The 19622-nt window shown below is 34.4% G+C and overlaps 1 protein-coding gene and 1 long non-coding RNA gene across 9 annotated transcripts in view; one reads left to right on the forward strand and one right to left on the reverse strand.

Moving 5' to 3' along the window:
• Positions 1–19622, forward strand: part of LOC141376138 (uncharacterized) — a 1062333-nt gene that overhangs the window by 818475 nt on the left and 224236 nt on the right. The gene's annotated exons all lie outside the window — the stretch shown is intronic.
• Positions 16081–18748, reverse strand: LOC147842388 (uncharacterized). Of its 2 annotated transcripts, XR_015499559.1 has the most exons (6): positions 18704–18748; positions 18070–18142; positions 16980–17112; positions 16698–16855; positions 16492–16587; positions 16081–16320 (listed from the first exon to the last, which is right to left on the reverse strand). It is a non-coding gene; the product is annotated as an uncharacterized LOC147842388 (long non-coding RNA). The 2 variants fall into 2 exon arrangements; XR_015499558.1 differs by lacking the exon at positions 18070–18142.

The raw sequence follows: 19622 nt of genomic DNA on the forward strand, positions 1-19622 counted from the left end.
ATTTTTGCCTCGCTTCCCCCTCCATGTTTTATTTTTTTACGCTCACCTCATTGGATACTCACGGAAAAAAGTTGCTAACTTGGCTAAGAAAGATGGACAGTCTGCGAAATCGACGGAAGAGCTCTCAATGTGTAAACAGATGTTGATTTGGGGGGACGTGATGGGGCTGTTGACGGGTAGATGGAGGTTTGTGATTGACTTGCATGTTACACACTTCGGATACAAGATCAGAGACTAGCACATTGTCAAACTCATTATTTATTATATTTCTTGAAGAAAAATTACAGAAAATATGTTTTCTCTTATGTAATTAATGATGTGTAATTAACCAGCGTAAGTTTATTTAAAGGGGTGGTCTAACCAGATTTCTACCAGTGTGGAATCATTGATCAATGCAATCTATTTCTACTGCAGAACACAAAATCGGTTATTTTGACTCAACAAATGAACTTTTTTGTTAGTTTTTCTTTTCCTTTCCATAAAATTGAAGTTTGTGAAAATTAAATATCAGAGAAGTTGAAGTTAGAAGTCAGAGAAGTTGATACAACATGGGTAAAGAATGAAAGCGAATTATACATCATATACAATGTCAATAAACTGTTCTCCATTATTACAAGTGTTGCTGGAGTTCCCTATTTTTTTATACATTTGCATTGTGTCACGCACCTTGTATGGTGGTTGAGTGCTCCAGAACTTCCCTTACAAACAAATTAGCTACTTACATATTGGATACATAACTGAATCATTATACAGAGTGGTAATTAATTCAGACAAAAAACTAATAGATTCATTTTGTGGGAAATATCAGATGCATACTTTAAGAAATTAAGAGAAGAGGTTGTTTATTCATTTGTGTTTGTGTGGTGCAGCAGGCAGATGCCGAGTCACTGAGAGGCTGCACAGTTCTGCTGTGTCCTTCTGTTGTGTCTCTTATGGTTTGCTCTCAGGGTCCTGAAGTGAATGTCCGTGATTTAGGACAACTGCTGTATATCAGAAGAGCTCTTTTCTTTAAGACTGTAACTACCTAAAATAAAGAGGAAGAAGTGTGTAATTTATAGGGATGTAACGGTATTGTTAATACCGTCATACCGCAATATTAATTTTTTTTCGATATTACCGTAGTCGCATGACTCGGTAAAACTATAGGTCTTCTGAGAAAATTTGCTCAGGCGAATGAAGCGAACGGGAGGTACCGGAAACTACAATTCCCATCAGCCCAGGCTTGGCCATCATCCCTTGCGGTCTGTTGTCGCTACAGATTCAGTAATGCGGAAATGGAGTGTGCTGCTAGAAGCGGGGATCAAAAAGAGCTGGAAAACCCTAAAGCGGGTGTTGTCGCCGCGCGCGTACTGAATAGTGGTGTTGTCGCGCGAGTTCTTATCAGCTGTGTTGTCGCGCGCGTACTGAATAGCGGTGTTGTCGCGCGAGTTCTTATCAGCTGTGTTGTCGCGCGCGTACTGTAAAGCGGGGACGGAGGGTATGTCGAGTCGCGGGGGCACTTTTGATCATTTTGGAAGGGAACTTTCTATCCAAGACTAAAAAGGGCATGTGCACTGCACAGGTTGAGCACTGTGTGTGCACGTGCCTGCAAGTTGGGGAATACGACTAATCAGTCATGGGGACTGCAGAAACACAGCACACTGTTCAGATTGATGCAGACATGAGATCTCTATCTCACTCATGGTTTGTCCTCTCAAGTGGGGGAAAGACAATGCACAACGTTCCCCATTGCTAACAACCTGGGCCAAGTCATATCTCTCTTGTCCCAGAAACCTCAGTCCCAAAGGAGAGGGTTTTTTCTGTTGCAGGGGACATTGTAAATACCCAGAGATACCAGCTTTTACCAGATTATATTTATATGATAATTTTCCTTTAAACCCATCTCTATCTAAGTGAGTGAGTGATTAAATGTTGAATGAGATGAGTTTTCAACACTACTAAATTGAAACTTTATTTTTTTACATGGTTTAATAATTTTTTGTTATTAAAATTGAAGTTCCTGTTTCAAAGCTTACAGATAGATGACTAATTTGTATTTCATTGACACTTTTGGCACTTTTTTGGAGTATTTTCATAAGTTTTGTTTTTTCCTGTAAATGATTCAATAAATACCGTACCGTGACATTCATACCGAGGTATTACCATACCGTGAAATTCTGATACCGTTACATCCCTAGTAATTTATGTACAAAACAGTGTTGTACTAAATCGGTCTGCATGATCTTGGAAATATGAGATATTTGAGATGTTGTTTAGTATTATGGTAATGTTATTTCTTTACCAAAAATTATATTTGTTATCTTTTGTAAGTCTTGATCATTCTAAAATAGACAGATAATCAAGATGTACTATTTTTGGACTATTCATTCATTCATTTTCTTTTTGCTTAGTCCCTTTATTAATCTGGAGTCTCCACAGCGGAATGAACTGCAAACTAATCCAGCATTTGTTTTATGCAGCAGATGCTCTTCCAGGTGCAACCCATCTCCGGGAATCATCCATACACACTCATTCACACTCATACACTATGGACAATTTAGCCTACCCAATTCACCTGTACCGCATATCTTTGGACTGTGGGGGAAAGCGGAGCACTCTGAGGAAACCCATGCAAATGGGGGGAGAACATGCAAACTCCAAACAGAAACACCAACTAACCCAGCCGAGGCTCGAACCAGTGACCTTCTTGCTGTGAGGCGACACAACCTACTCCGCCACCGCTTTACCTATTTCTGGACTAATTGAATCTAATTAGGGCTAAAAATGTTAGGCTTTAAAACACTATAAAGGACTGAAAATCTTGGCAGATATTCTGATAATTATTCACTGTTAGTTATTCATTTTCTTTGTCTCTATCTCTGCCATTAGTATTAACTGTCAGTTCTGTGCTCTGAGGCTTAGTGCTCACCTTTTATTGGTCACCATTATTGGTCTAGCCAATAACTTAATAACACTTATCGTGGAACCAGGCATAAAGCTACAAGAGATACAGCTGCAGCTGGAAGTTAATGAGAATTATTTATATTATTTATTAATTTACTTAGTAATTGTATTGTATTGGTATCCAAATTTTAATACCGTCAAACCTCCTCCCTATTTGACCTCGGTATCTGGTATTACCATGCATAATAAAAAATAAATAAATGTATATGACGTAAGGCTCAGACAGTGTCACCAAACTGTTGGCTTGTGCCTAAACCATTCAGAAACTGAATACCGTATATTCGACCATAGGTTTGCGGTCACCTGTTTCGTCTTGTACGTATCAGAGGTCTGTGTGAGACGCTCTCTCTCATTCACACACACCCACACGCTCACGCTCACGCACGCACATGCACACGCACACACACACACACACACACACACACACACACACACACACACACACACACACACACACACACACACACACACACACACACACACACACACACACACACACACACACACACAGAGACAGCACCAAGCGACGCACAGCACCACATTCTCTCTCTCTCTCTCTCTCTCTCTCTCATTCATACACACACACACACACACATAGAGAGAGCCCCACACAGCACCACGCGCTCTCTCATTCATACACACACACACATAAACAGCATCCAGCATGTGCGCGTGCTCGCTCGCTCGGGAGCGATATTGTTAGACCATGCTCCCTTTCAAATTACACCAGAGTTACCGACCGCTCCCTTGCTTTATTCGGAAATTTATTCCGCACCACAATAAATCTGGTCAGATCCCGTGACTCCTGCGATACAGCAGCAGGAATGCAAACCTCTCATATTTACCACGTCTCCCTTCTCGTACGATCGAAACTGGAAATACTGCCAAACTGCAGGTCACCTGGTGCACGACTCGCCATCTACTTGACCGCTCTCTCTCTCCTCCACACTGTCCCGTGATGACAATCGAGCATATGCATTTGTAGGCATTAAATAAATAATATTTATTATTTAATACTTGTCTTCTATTTAAGTGCATAGTTTTTTTTATGACGGTATAACGATATTGAAACTGACACTATTGCTATTTTTAGATCCCGCAGTATACCATATTACCGTATTACCACCCAAGCCTAACGCCTACCCTTATTCCAACCCACACAGTAATGAAAAAATATTAATTATTGTTGTAAAATGTCACAAATTATGCTATGATGATGTATCCACGTTTCCCAGTGATAGGTTGCAGCTAGAAGGGCATCTGCTGTGTAAAACGTTTGCTGGATAAGTTTGCAGTTCATTCTGCTGTGGCAACCCCTGATTAATAAAGGGACTAAGCTGAAAAAAATATGAATGAATAAATGACCATGCTGATTGTTTGAGATTTGGTGCACTGTTGTCACTGCATTCAATTTTTTTTTTCATAATTATTAGTTTTAGACCCCAGTACATCACTGTTGCATAAATGAATGACAACATTGTATAATGCATGTTGTGCTTTATTTGAAATATGTTGTGTGTAAATCTCAACCTAAAAAAAAATAATCATCTGATTTACAGTAGCTGTACATAATTGATGTCACAGACTATCTACGTTCTCCCACACATCTTAATGAATCCAAATTGTCATACCACCTAGTAAAACCATGACTTTATATCTGTCTTATTCATAACTGAGCGCTATGGTAAGTTTGGATTGTTAGCTGCATCAAATTGTGTCTTTACAAATGTCTGACATCTTGACTCATTTTTCAGCTCCTCTATAGATTTCCACTTGATGTGGAACTAAAGATGCAAATTGAGCTTAATTATCTAAATGTCACTTCACAATCCTTTCCAGCCTCTAAGCGTTTTCTGTTAGGCCAACACTCCCATCAACAAAGCTAGACAAACTCCATCATGATCAGAAACATCCACAATTCACATCCATGTCCACTCCTGCCTGATGCTCTGATTGACCTTCTTTTGTCTTCAGGGTGAAAAAAAAAAGAGAGGGACAGTAAAAGTGTGAAAAAATTAAGGATCGTAGGGATATATTAGTGGATGAGTGGCCTGACAAATGTGTGGACTGGAACGCTTGGGGCTCGATTAATCTCCCTGATAAGTCTGGGCTAATGGGAGGAAGACCTTAAAGAGGACGGACGACCCTGCGCCCACCTCCCTCCATGACACCCAGACTCAGATTAATGTTCTGCTGTGAAGAGATATTAACCACATCCTCACACACACAGCTCTGATCAAAAATGAAGGTTTGGTGTAGATTGACATTGCTGTGTGTGACAGAATTTATTGAGATCAGACCCTAACAGTGAATAACTCTTTAATCATCATAGCAAGGATCACCCATTTAAGAAATGTATAGTTTAAAAAAAAAAAAGTCTAAGCAACAAATCATCAAATTTCAGAATTTCTGCTTCTTGGACTGCACCCTGTGGATGGTGCAGATATGTTTTCGTCTGGTCTGGAGCTTCCTGTCTGGTGCTCATTTCATCCGAACACTTCCAATCGTCTCTCCATCCAGACAGCAGACAGCTCAAAGACATCACTTCCACTCCTCTCGCCCGGGCACCTGAGATAGAAACGCAATAATGACGTTTCAGCAGTCCTGAAGAAACCTTTAGAGTCAGCGACTGCATTAGACCAGCGCTTTGATATCCTCTCACCCTCCACTGGATGTGTGCTCGGGGTCAGGGACAGACAGCAAATGTTGCCGCTCGATGTTGGGACTGAATTACAGAGAAAATGGATTCGAGGGGTCGCAGGGGTCAGCTCAACCAATCGCAGGTTCTGTCAAAGTAAAGCCCTGAGCAACATTTTCTGAAACTTTTCACCATGCACCCTCACTGTGTGTCCACGTATCAACCCAAATGTCGAAGCAAACGGAATGTCAGCCGGCCCAATGGCAAGGAGTAGGTGCTCCTCATCCGTGACATTTGCTGACACTTTGAGAAAGGCGGCAGCTCTACCAAAGCTTTAGTCCCGACGGCAAGAACATGATCGCTTGACCCTTTCACTCATATTTCTCCGCAAGCAATGAGGAGAGGTGGTCGCTTGCTTTAAGATGAGGGTCACCGGAAGTCCTGTTTTCCCCTTTCAGTAAGCGACCCAAACTTTGCTCCAAATGCCTGCGAGATGTGTGTTGACCTCAGCTATACCACGAACAGAGGCTTACAGTGGGCCTCTGATGTTAATGATAGCTCTGCTCGCACATTACCCATAATGCTAAGCTCTTTTTGCTGCACTAACTCGCACGCAATTACCACTGACATTTTTAATGTCACCTTGTCTGGAGGAAAATTGCTCCATTTATTCTTTATTCCCATATAAAACTATGAATTATTCCCCCCTGCATTTCTATGTTCATTTCCTGTTCATTCCTTCTCGCGCTTCACACTCTCAAACAATTTTTTTTCCAGCTGTGAGCTTCGTTTGCTTGAGTTCAGGCGTTTGGGGATGAAGTTGTCCCCTCTGGTTTTTAATCTAGCCCAACTCGCGCTGTCCTAATTGGGCCTGGAAAACCCCATTGTCCTTGCTTTTGAATGCTTTTGAAAAACCAATTGTCCTGTATAACGTTTTACCATTGGCTGGGGAGTTTTACAGTATTTTCAATGTCGTATTGCACATGTAGTTGAATGTGAAACATTTAAGATTATACATTTTTATCATTTGAAAAGCATAGTAGCACAAATAGAACTAGAGCTTTACATGATAATTTGACAACTTAATGATATAAAAGTAGACTGAACATTTATTACTGCCAGTTTTCAATATGAGAAAAGTGCAAATCAAAACTGCACAATGGCTGTTATTTAATGTATTACTAATAATATTCTTTTTTAAAAAAGATGAATGGATCTATTCCTGTTACATTAAAAGAAATAGCATTAATGTTTATGACTGAATTTCCATCCAAAGTATTTAATTGTAATGTGTTGCTCATTACAAATTACAGATTACTTTTACTTCTTTATCAGCAAACACATAAATAAAGAGTAAATAAGTGGGAAAATAAAATACTGTACATTAGTAATAAATAAATATTTTTTTTTCTTATTTTTCAAAGATTAAAAATACCAAAAATTCCATTTAGTTACTTGAGAAGAGATTTTGGCCCAATCCCAATTCTACCCCTTAGCCCTTTCCCCTTACCTCCCACTTCTTTTTAGCTTGAAGGTGTAGGGCTAAGGGGAAGGGCTAGCTAGCCCTTAAAACAGAGATTTTTAGGACCACACTTAAAACCAAGGGGTACAAAAATTTCCCAGAATACACAATCTAAAACGACAGCATGGCTGCACACGAAAGTCTGGAGATACACAAATGAGTATTTTTTGTCATTATTACAAAATTTTACAACAAACAAGCACATGATTTAATACATTCATAAAAGCGTTTGTGTTTTACTGTCATGCTTTAAAAAATAAAAAATAAAAAAATATCGCAATCTATAATCCATACACTGTACAACCCAAAAAGTTAAGGTAACTCAAATCATTTGAGGAAACAGATTGCAATAAACCATTGAAGTTCAAAAACTAATCCCTATGAGTACTATGAACTTAATCCATTTGAGTAAACGAAGCAATTTGAGCACTTTGAAACCAGATAAATGAAGAGAACTCAAACCAACTGAGTACTGTAAAACCCATTAAGTTAAGGCAACTCAAACTGTTTGAGGAAAATGATTGCAACAAACCATTATAACAAACTATTATTTATTAAAAAAAATATTTATATGAGTACTGTGAACTTAAGTTGAAGTAATGAGGTATTTAATTAACTCATTACCCTCAACACTGAGTTCAAAACTCTTTTCAAATGAATAGAATTAACTTTCAGTAAATTTTGAGTTAACTACACTCATTTTATTTGATAAAGTTGACTGTTGGGTTTTACAGTGTAATATTAACTATTGTATAGTACTCCCACAACATGCTTTCACATTTGTCACTAGATGACACTGAAATCCCCTGTTAGAAAAGTCTAGTGGCTGGGAATGACCTTTTCAATGTCTGGTATAATTTTAATGTTATTTTTGTGTGTCTACGTAGATGAATGTGGCCACGGTAAATGCACAGTTACAAGCTTATTGACACATTATATCATAATGATATAATAATAAGATAAATACCAAAAAAATTACATGATTAGAATAACTACAGTAGTCGCCATAGTCAATGTCATATATGAAGACCTTGCGATGATGCGTGGGGTGTTGTAGTGCTGTTCCGTTTCTTAAGGGTAACATTTTTAAGCCCTTCCCCTTCACACTCTGTTTCAATGGCAAAGAGGAAAGAGTAGGGTAGGGCCTTTTCAGAGGGCCATAAATAATCAGTTACCAATACCACTGATTCTGCATTGATTAACACTGTCTGTCTTATGACAGATATACACATAAACAGTCATTAGAGGACTGATTACAAAACTATTAGGAACGAAGAAGCTCAGATAAATCAAATATCAGCCCTACTTACTTTTTTAATGGAACCTTAACTGACAGCCTAATTCTCTTGACTTTTTATTTCTCAATCCATACACAACAAGCAATGGAAAACACAATACATAGAAATAAACAAAACAAATATTAAAACAAACAGCTTTAGTATTAGCCCGCAAGCACTGCTGTCGTGTTGAATATGTTGGGTCTTGAGTTCACATCGGCATTTGCCTGTCTGTCAGCCTGGAGATGATTGGTTATGCAAACCCTAATTCATCAGTGACAGTGCGCAGAGTGGTTACTTTATCTCTAACGACCCTTCGGATGGAAAGGTGGAATCAATTCTGACAGCCGAACCTCATCTCAACGCCTGCTGATCTGCATAACACTAGACACGTAAATCAGCCACAGATGTGACAAGGGAATTAATTTTAGTTGTGGATGTGTATACAGGCCCGTCATGCACATCATATTTTTGAGGGGGCACAAGGGGCAGTTCTGGTTCACTTGGTGCCCTAGGCAGAAAAAAAAAAGTTTGTAATTACACAGCAGTTTCTAATATTAAAGTTTTGTTGTTGTTACAAAAATAAGTTTTAAAAAGCCTAGTTTAAACACCAACATATAATATAATATAATATAATATAATATAATATAATATAATATAATATAATATACTGAAAGGTTTGAATATTGTATTTATATTTATATTCATATTTATATTTTATATTCATTTATTCTTTCATCAAAAAATTTATATGCTCACTTATTTGCTCAAAACATTATTCTTGTTGTTGTTGTTTTATTATTATTTTTTTATAAATAAAATAATAAATAACTGACCCCAATCTTTTAAATGACTAGATGAATTTACAAATGTTGCATTTTGCTGCATTTATTTTAAACTATATACATGTTGTAGTAAAATCAGTCTTTACAGTCTTATTTGTGTATTTTTTGTTTATTTGTTTTATCCTTGTTAAATAAATAATTTCTCCCCAGTTAATTAATAATCAATCACAACAACAACAACAACAACAACAACAACAATAATAATTATAATAATAATAATAATAAAAATATAAAAAAATAATTTGAAATATATTTATATTTTATTTCAATTCATTAATTCATCAGAAATGTAATATGCTGACTTGGTGCTTAAAACATGATTGTTGTTGTTGTTTTATTATATTATTTTTTATGAATAAAATAATAAATTACTGACCCAAAACTTTTGAATTATTGCCTGTAATATGCATTTAAAAATGTTACAGTTTGCTGCATTTATTTGAAAATATAAAAATATTGTAGTAAAATCAGCCTTTACAGTCACTTATTTGTGTATTTTTTATCTGTTTATTTGTTTTATCATATTATATATATATATATATATATATATATATATATATATATATATATATATATATATATATATATATACTTTCTCCCCAGTAAATTAATATTTCATAATAATAATAATAATAATAATAATAATAATAATAATAATAATAATAATAATAATTATTATTATTATTATTATTATTAATATTATAGTAATATAACAATTTAAATTAGAAAAGCAGGATTTAAATATTATATAAATGTATATACTGAAAGGTTTGAATTGTTATTAGAATTTTGGATATTTTTATTTATTTTTATATTCATATTTATATTTTATATAAATTCATTAATTCATCAGAAATTCAATATGCTGACTTAGTGCTCAAAACGTTATTGTTGTTGTTTTAAAAATAATAATAAATTACTGACATAATGACTGCATATAACATAAACTCAAATAATATTTTTCAAATTAAATTATTACAGCAAACAAACTTTTTTTAAAGTTTATTTGAAAATATTTTTTGTCTTTACAGTTACTTACTTGTGTAATTTTTATCCAAAAAAAATTTTTTTTTTTAATTATCTAACAAATGTTTAATTTGTAATAATAATAAATATATTAAAATTAAATTAGAAAAGCAGGATTTTTTCTCTCTGTTTTAGTTTTCTATGCAAACTGAAGCACTTCAGTTGACAGTTGAGGCTCAAATGCCCTCTTTCTTGCCACCACCTTGTTGACGTGTCAAAGTCAGTGCTTGACCTTTACCTTTGTCTGTAAAGATTTCCAGTGCGATGCTCCATAAGGGGCTCAATCGATGTGTGAAATACCCAATATTAAAACTGTGCCATGTAACAGGCAGCGCTGTCCAATATACCTGCTAAAAGATGGCAGATCGCTTAATGAAACGCTTCAAATCAATGGCTGTTACACAAGACAGTTAAAATCAAAACATCCATTCATATTTGTGCCTGAGGTAAGAGGGAATGAAAATGTTTCTGCTCTGTCGTACTGTTAATCACTCTATTCATCTTAATTTGTGAGTGTGCTGAGTTTTTATTTGCTAAGAGGAGGATGACCTGAGAGAACATTGTGCAGTAGAGACCAATATGTAGACTTGAGCTATCTCCAAAAGTGCATACTACAGTACTTGTATACTAAATCTAAATGTGTATATGTTTTTGAACATACTAAGTATTTTCTTCATAGTATGAAAGTGGTTTGTATGAATGGAGTTCAGACATGCTACATCTGGCATGTTGTCATTGAGGGAAGCACAATATATCGGTGACCAATACCAAATGCTATTTTTAGTTATTGTTATTGGTCCAATAACAAAATTAGGCAGATTTATTTCATGAATGATATGGTTTCTGTTGGTGTTTTCTGCCTGTTACTTGTTATTATTTATAGATATTTATAGTCGGTGTCTTGGTTGCTTTATTTATATGTTTTTGTTTTTTTCAGGCAATATATTTTATTTATATAAACGAAAGTTGACTTTCGAAATGAATAGTTTATTACTAAAGTGTAGAGATCAATTTAAACTTTCAAAATTAAGTTTTATATATATTATACGTATTATATACGTATATATATATATATATATATATATATATATATATATATATATATATATATATATATGTTTACTGGCTAATATATTTGTGTCTTTATTTTCATCATCACATGACCTACCTGGGTCAGATGCGTCATTACATTGACATTTCATAAATGATCTCTTGTGGCCTAGTGGGATAGTAAAGAATCTCACCAGAGTAGTAGTAGATCCACTTGTTTAACTTTTCTGATCTTACAAATTCAGACATACTACTTTGCTCATATGTACTGTTTTTCACATACTACATAGGGCTGCACAATATATTGTTTCAGCATCAATATTGCATTGGGCACATTCACAACAGTCACATTAAATTATATGCAATGTTAAGTCTCAGTAGACCAGGAAATACAGAATTGTGTTATATTACTGTACTTATATGGAATTTATACAATTTATACAAAAAAGGTTTTACTTTTACTTTTTAACGTTTGTTCCTTAATTTTTTTGTCTTGTTTCTAGTCCAAACATCTACATTTGAAAGCAAAAAATATTATTTTATTTACCCCATTGGCAGATATTTTTACTAAAACACTTTTAATTTTGACTTATTTCTTTTAAATCTGTAAATAAAACAATATTTTTACTTCATCAAAGCATTTTTAGATATTTGGACTGGAAATTAAACAAAGCAAAGCATTTTTTTGCATTGTGATTATTCAATTTCTTTACCAGATTACTGTTACAACCTAGAAAACCAGCAAAATAGTGCTTTTGAAACTGTCTTGTCAGCAGCTAGCTCTCTGCAACTCTCACATGGTCGCCCACTGAAGCCAAGCAGGTCAGTACCTGGATGGGAGACCACATGGGATAGCTAGGTTGTTGCTGGATATGGTGTTAGTAAGGCCAGCAGGGGCTGTGCGTTTTGTGTGGTTTCTAACACCCCAGTATAGTGAAAGGGGATTCGATACTGCTCAGTGAGAAATATCGTCTTTTAGATGAGATATTAAACAGAGGTCCTGACTTTCTGTGATCGTTAAAAATACCAGGATGTCTTTTGAAAAAGAGTAGGGGTTTAACCCCAGCATCCTGGCCAAATTGGGCTTTGTTCATCATGGCCTTCTAACTATCCACATATCATAGTTGGCTTCATTTCTCTGTCTCCTCTCCACCAATCGTGTGGTGTGCAGTTTAGTGCAATATGGCTGCTGTCACATCATCCAGATGGGTGCTGCACACTGGTGGTGGTGGAGAAGATTCCCCCAATGTGTAAAGTGCTTTGAGTGTCTTTGAGGATTTTTTATTAAACAGTATTGATATCGCACTATTTATTGCAGAAAAATAAAATCTCGGAATGTCAGAATTTTCTAACATCGTGCAGGCCTACTACATATTCACATATGAGGAAGTTTGAAATTTCGGATGCACTGTCAGGATAAGACTAACATACAGCTTTTTTTTTTTTTTTTTTTTTAATCCTTGTCTGCTTTCTGCTTAAATCAGGCAACACTAGAAGCTTGTTACACTGTGCTTAAACCTCAATTTTTGTTGTTTTAAACCCCTGCATTTAACCCTGGTCAGATGCTTAGCAACTAACAGCCAAGCATATGACTCATAATCATGCTCTTTGGACAGCCATGGAAATACAGTGGGTTGCATTGAACCCCATTTTCAAGGTTCAAAGTTAAATTGGTATTTGGAAAAACGCTGTATTTTGAGATGAGAGTTGTTTCATTCTTTTCTTTACAGTCTTAAAAGTCTATATACAGTATACGCTGGATAGCAGTCATTAGTTAGGATTATGTGCAAAAACAAAGCCTTCATCTAAGCATGCAAATATAATTTGATCATCCTATATGACAATAGCAATACAAATATGCGAATAAGAATGGTTACAATACATGTGCAGTTTAAAATTTTAGGATATGAGTGTCCTGTGGACTGTGTGAAATGTGAAGCAAGCTAGTTTACCAAGAGTTTAGAACAGGGGTGTCCAAACTCGATTCTAGAGGACTGGTGTCCTGCACTTCCTTCAACACACCTGCCTGGAAGTTTTAGTATACCTAGAAAGAGCTTGATTAGCTGGTTCAGGTGCGTCTAATTGGGTTGGAACTAAAATATGCAGGCCACTGGCCCTCCAGGACCGAGTTTGGGCACCCCTGGTTTAGAATGACCCAAAACTGCAAGCCAAGCTTACGGTACATACACAAATGTTGTCTTTCAAGTATCATTCACATGAAGGTTTCAATAAACGTGCGCATCAAGCTGTGTGAAATAAATGTGTCATGTGGTTCTGAATGCTTCGATTGGCCCAGAGTTTACATCTTTATCTCAAATTAGTAAGTCTTGTACATGATCATAATAGTAATTTCGTTCTGCATTCACACAGAGTTAATGGTAAATTACTGATAATTGCACTAGTAATTTTACTTATACTGGTACATTGGCACAAATTAATTATTTTGAAAAGGTCTTGCTCACACATGATCTATTAACTGTAAATTATTTATAATTTACAAAGAAGACTGTTTCTGTGTAAAGGGCTTAATGTGTGTGAACTGCATTAAGAAATGCTTTATAGATAAACAAATCATAGTTTTGCTTATTCTAGTCAAAGTCTTGGCTCATCTTCAGTCATACCTGTTGATTCTGGTGCAATTGACTGACAGCTGGTTAGATGAATGATGAAAAAATGACAGAGCTTAAAAACTCACCTGCCAGAATGAGACGATCACTGTCAACAGATGACTGAAGCCCAAACTCTCAAGGTTTATGGGCTTGGACACTAAGAACTGATGTTGATAAGACACTTGAAAATATTCCATCAAAAAGTATAACATGAGTGACATCACTTTCTGTAATAGCAAGCAGAGTCGTGTGACAGCTGAGTTTCTCTGAACAAACTTCAGAGACAGCAAAATTATAAATACGCTTTAGTTTATGTAACAATTCACACATTTACTACTGGCTTATAACCTGCCTATTATTAGGATATTACCTTTGTATTAGTACTAATAAAGTATGATCCTATTTTACATCCGTAAACCTACCTAGTATCTTAAACCAATTACTACATTAATTACTAATAATGAGCAGATAATTAGTGAGCTAAACGTCTTAGTTAATTGTTTGTTGATTGATTTGAATTGTACATTAAAACAAAGTGTGACCATATTTATCTTATACTTATAGAGATCATTGACATTGTAAAAGTGATGTCTCTATAATGTTAAAAATCAACAGCATTGCTCCATTCTTCACGTGATCCTTCAGAAATCATTATTCAGATTATAAGCTTAATAAGTATTTCATATTAAGAGCAAATGCTGATGCTTTATAAATATATAGCAGTAAATATATAATATTGACAAACGTTTAGTCGTCAGTTATGTTCTATCAAATTCCTCCTTCTACACTGTAATCCCGAATAAGTTGACAAAACTCAAAAAATTTGAGGTAATCAGTTACGTCAAATTTTTTAAGTTATGAAATTATCTATTTTAAGTAAACAGAAACATTAAGTTTTGAGTTTGTTGTACTCATGCAAGACACTTCACCTAACTTAAAATACCCAAGTTACTCAGCTTATACGTTTTAATTGCAATTAACTTAATTGTTTTAATTTTTCCAAACTTTAAATACTTAGTCACCCAGCTCATACATTTTAATACCAATTAACTTAATTGTTTTAATTTTTCCAAACTTTAAATACTTAAGTTACCCAGCTCATACATTTTAATACCAATTAACTTAATTGTTTTAATTTTTCCAAACTTTAAATACTTAGTCACCCAGCTCATACATTTTAATACCAATTAACTTAATTGTTTTAATTTTTCCAAACTTTAAATACTTAAGTTACCCAGCTCATACATTTTAATACCAATTAACTTAATTGTTTTAATTTTTCCAAACTTTAAATACTTAGTCACCCAGCTCATACATTTTAATACCAATTAACTTAATTGTTTTAATTTTTCCAAACTTTAAATACTTAGTCACCCAGCTCATACATTTTAATACCAATTAACTTAATTGCTTTAATTTCTTTCAACTTTAAATACTTAAATCACCCAGCTCATACATTTTGATAGCATTTTTTAAAATTAACTTCTCCATCGTCAGTTTCACAAATAAAATAAGGCATTCGTTAAAAAAATAATAAGTGTACATTCTGTGAAGTGACTCGTTTAGTGTAAACTACACAGAAACTGTATATATATATATATATATATATATATATATATATATATCGTTGAAGTCAGAATTATTCGCCCCCATTTATTTTTTCCCCCAATTTCTGTTTGACGGAGAGCATATATATATATATATATATATATATATATATATATATATATATATATATATATATATATATATATATGTATATATATATATATATATATTCAGTCTTGGTTGAACTATGATTCTGTCATTTACTTATTCCAAACCTGTTTAAGTTTCTTTCTTCTGTTGAACACTTAAAAGGTTATTTTTGACCAAAAAAAAAAAAAGCTGAGACCTGTAACCACCGATTTCCACAGTATTTGTTTTCCTATTAGAAAGTCAGTGGTTACAGGTTGTCAGCTTTACTTAACTTTTGTGTTCAACAGAAACAAGAAATTCAAGCAGGTTTGGGACAAGTGAAGAGTTAGTAAATGACAGAATTTTACATTTGGACAAACTATCCCTATATATAATAAAATGCACCCTTACGAATTAAAGGTAAATAAATGTTTTAAAGTTACTACCCCAGAGACAGTCTTTATTAAGTAAAAAAAAAAAAACAATCAACTCATTCTTTAAGGTTTCCATGCTACGAGACTTTTTATTTTCCATCATCCATGCCAAGCAAAACTTTTTGCACAAGTTCAAAGTCCTTTACTATATATTATGTGAAGAACATACATTAATCCATACAAGACAAGAAAGGTCTGGAAGTGTGGTGTGGGTGGTGTCCAATTCATTCTTCAGGACAACAGAGACCCTCAGTGAATGCAGGGCCAATAAAGCATCTTCAGTCAGCAGGATTATCAATCTAAAAATATAATTCAAGGATATTAATGTAAGGACAGTATCAAAATGACTGAGCCAATATTATATGATTCATCAACTATCCGTGATTACAAATATGTTAAGTAAAAGTTTTCAAAACTTTCATCTTTTCATTAAACATGCCTAATTGTGAAAAGAATGAATGAAGTCTTACCAGGGTGTTCCTAAAGAATCTTAAGTCACGCTCACGCAGCAAGACCAAAAGACCTCTGATAAGAGTAGTCCGTCATGAACTGACATCATGCAGTTCCTGGAAATCAAGTATAATAAATGATGAATAAATGATTTTAAATCAATAAAAAAAAAAAAAAATTCAAATTATATTTTAATGTATACTTTAACACGTGACCCCAAACATACCTGCTCATCATAAGCCTTTAAAAGATTAGCCAGGGTATCTGCTGTCTTGCCAGTTTTGGATGCTGTTTGCCTTGAAATTGTCATCAAATGAAATAGGTGGTGGTCCAGTTGTGCAAAGAATTTGTGGGGAAAATTCTCATTTGTAACATGTTGGTACTCTGCAAACAGCAAAAAGAAACAAGAGAGAATTTCATAAAACAAACCCACACCACAAAATATACAATTCTAGAAAAAAATTTATTAATATTATTATTATGTTTCATTTACTTATCTATTTTTTACCTCAGATGAAAATCAGGTGTTGATCAGATGTTGAAAGCAGGATCTTCATGTTGTAAACTGAACTCAAGGTCTAGCTGAAGTTTCACTTTCCTTGTAGTTCCTATCTGTAGTCAGCAACACCCGACCTTCAATTCTGTAAGTACACAAAGTCACAGTGTCATTTAGCTGAGAGTGGAAGTAGTACAATTGCATGATGTCTAACGTTAACCTCCAAAACGGTTAGCAATAGAGCTGATTATCATGTTAGTTGCTTTGATTTGATGAACACAGATTTAATTTAAACAGTATTGAAATTTCTAAAACTGAATAGGACGACAAAGAAATTTAAGGCCTGATTTTAAAAGCTAGAAATAACCAAACTTACCTTATTGTCTAATGATGTAAAAATATATAGACTAAAATATTTATATTTTTAAGATATAAATATATTTTAAGCTACAAAATTTGCACATCAGAAAACTATGTCTTGTTTACCATGTCTTGAATATTTTGTTTTGTTATTATTTTATTTAATAACATAATTTTGTATTAATGTGTTATAGATATGCATACTTTGTTTTTTAGGCTGTTTATATTCTCTCCAGAGTAAACATTTTAAAAAATAGATTGAAAAAAAAAAAACTTTTATCATACCTTTAAAATACATTTGACCTAAATGACATTTAAACTCATTTAACTGATCGCATTAATCAGGTAATCATTGATATGCAGAGATGTCGTCTTAAGCGCGAGGAAATATTAAGTGTTGATCAGTGCTGGTGATTGAGGTAAAGTTAGTTTTATATTTACACATTCAGACTTTCTCCTTAATAATATAATTTCAGAAAGGTAATTTTTGCATATTCTTAATGGTGAAATCATATTAGCAGCCAATGACTTTCAAAGTACAACATTGTTCAGTCAAAAAAAATAGTGCATTTAGTGTAATGTTGTTTTCATGTCATACTTGCATGTGATTTCAGAACGAATAGACAAAGTACCATGGTAAACAATTTATGGAGCGAGTCACAAGTTGTTACTAAATGAATGTATGAATATAAAACCAACTTTATCTCAATGTGGTAGTGTAAATTGAAGCTCTGCTCTGTACCTGCTTAGGTGAGGAGCGCAGCTTAAATGTTCTCCGTCAGGCTATCCTCATACATGGATCAGCAAGCAACAAGCTGCGTGTGACAGAGTTAAGTTTTGAGACTACGTTTTTGCGCGTCATCAGAAAATACCGTTAAGTGTTTAGGCGGAGATCATTTGAGTTATGATTAACGTTATGTTTCTTGCGCCTTTCGTTTCCGAAGTGCCTACAGATTGCAAAGATAATACCACATTCACACACTGGATGGAGTTCAGCGCAGCGCCATGACATGCGGTTGTGAGAGCGCGCGTCTCCATGACAACTTCAGCACAGGCTGAGAAAAGGCATACTCGCGCCAAGATTTAAATTTTTTTGAAAAATGTAATCTGCCGATTTTAAATATTTTTGTCTTTATCACACTCTGTTAAAATTCAGAGTTAACACGTAACAACTAACGCTAACGTTGCACTGATTCTAACTTTTTAAACAGCAATGTTAACGTTAGTTAGCAACAAGTGAGGCTAAACATGTTTTCTGTAATGTACGACATGTAAACGCACCCTGATTAACTCTACATTACATTGAACTGTTACTGTGATTATATTAATTAAAACATACATTTAATATTTCTTGGATTTGTAAATATTTTACTTACTGTAGTGTGAAGCGAGGCCGATCCGCCATCTTGAAAAAAACGAATGAAGCATGAGCACGTACGTGAACCTGGATGACGTCAGACGCAAAATCACTGGGCTGACAGATTCTTCTTCTTCTTCTTGTGTGTTTTATGGCGGTTGGCAACCAGCTTTTGGTGCATTACCGCCACCATCTGGATTGGAGTGTGGATCCGGAGTTAACTAAACCATGTTTTATAGTTAAACAAAGCCCAACCATAAAAATCACAAAAAAAAAAAAAAAAAAAAAAACCAAAAAAAAAAATTTAAAATCAAATTTTTATTTCTTTTTCCTATACATATAAATAAATTACTAAATGTCCCAAACTTTGATATTTCTTTCTCTATAATACCTCTATATGATATAGATAACTTTTCATCTAAATACTAAATTCTATTAATCAACCCTGTGTCTTTCAAATAGTTATAAACATATCTAAAACATACATCACCCGTGCTCAACTTTAGTATGTTCTTTATGTTAGGTTCCACTTGTTTTTCCTGTAACTGTGTGAATAATATATTTCTTTCTGTCTGATATATTGGGCAGTGCATTAATACATGTTCTACAGTTTCCTGGTTGTTACATTCACACATCCCATCTGCATGTTTGTTGATCATATGTAGTGTGCTATTGAGTGATGTGTGATTAAATCTCATTCTTGAGAACTTGTCTTCTTCCTTTTTGTTTTTCCTTGTTTCCCTACCTTTCCCAACTATGTTCTGTATGGTGTAATATTGACGTCCTGTACTCCCATTATTCCATATATGTTGCCATTTTCCTAATATTTTGGTTTTAACTATACTTTTGATTTCTGACTTGCTGTATTTGATGTCCATGTCTATCATAGTTTGCTGTGCTGCTTGTTTAGCCAACTTGTCTGCCATCTCATTTCCACT

This window comes from Danio rerio, chromosome 9, assembly GCF_052040795.2.
Source record: "Danio rerio strain M-AB ecotype USA chromosome 9, GRCz13ab, whole genome shotgun sequence".
NCBI classification, from domain to species: Eukaryota; Metazoa; Chordata; class Actinopteri; order Cypriniformes; family Danionidae; genus Danio; species Danio rerio.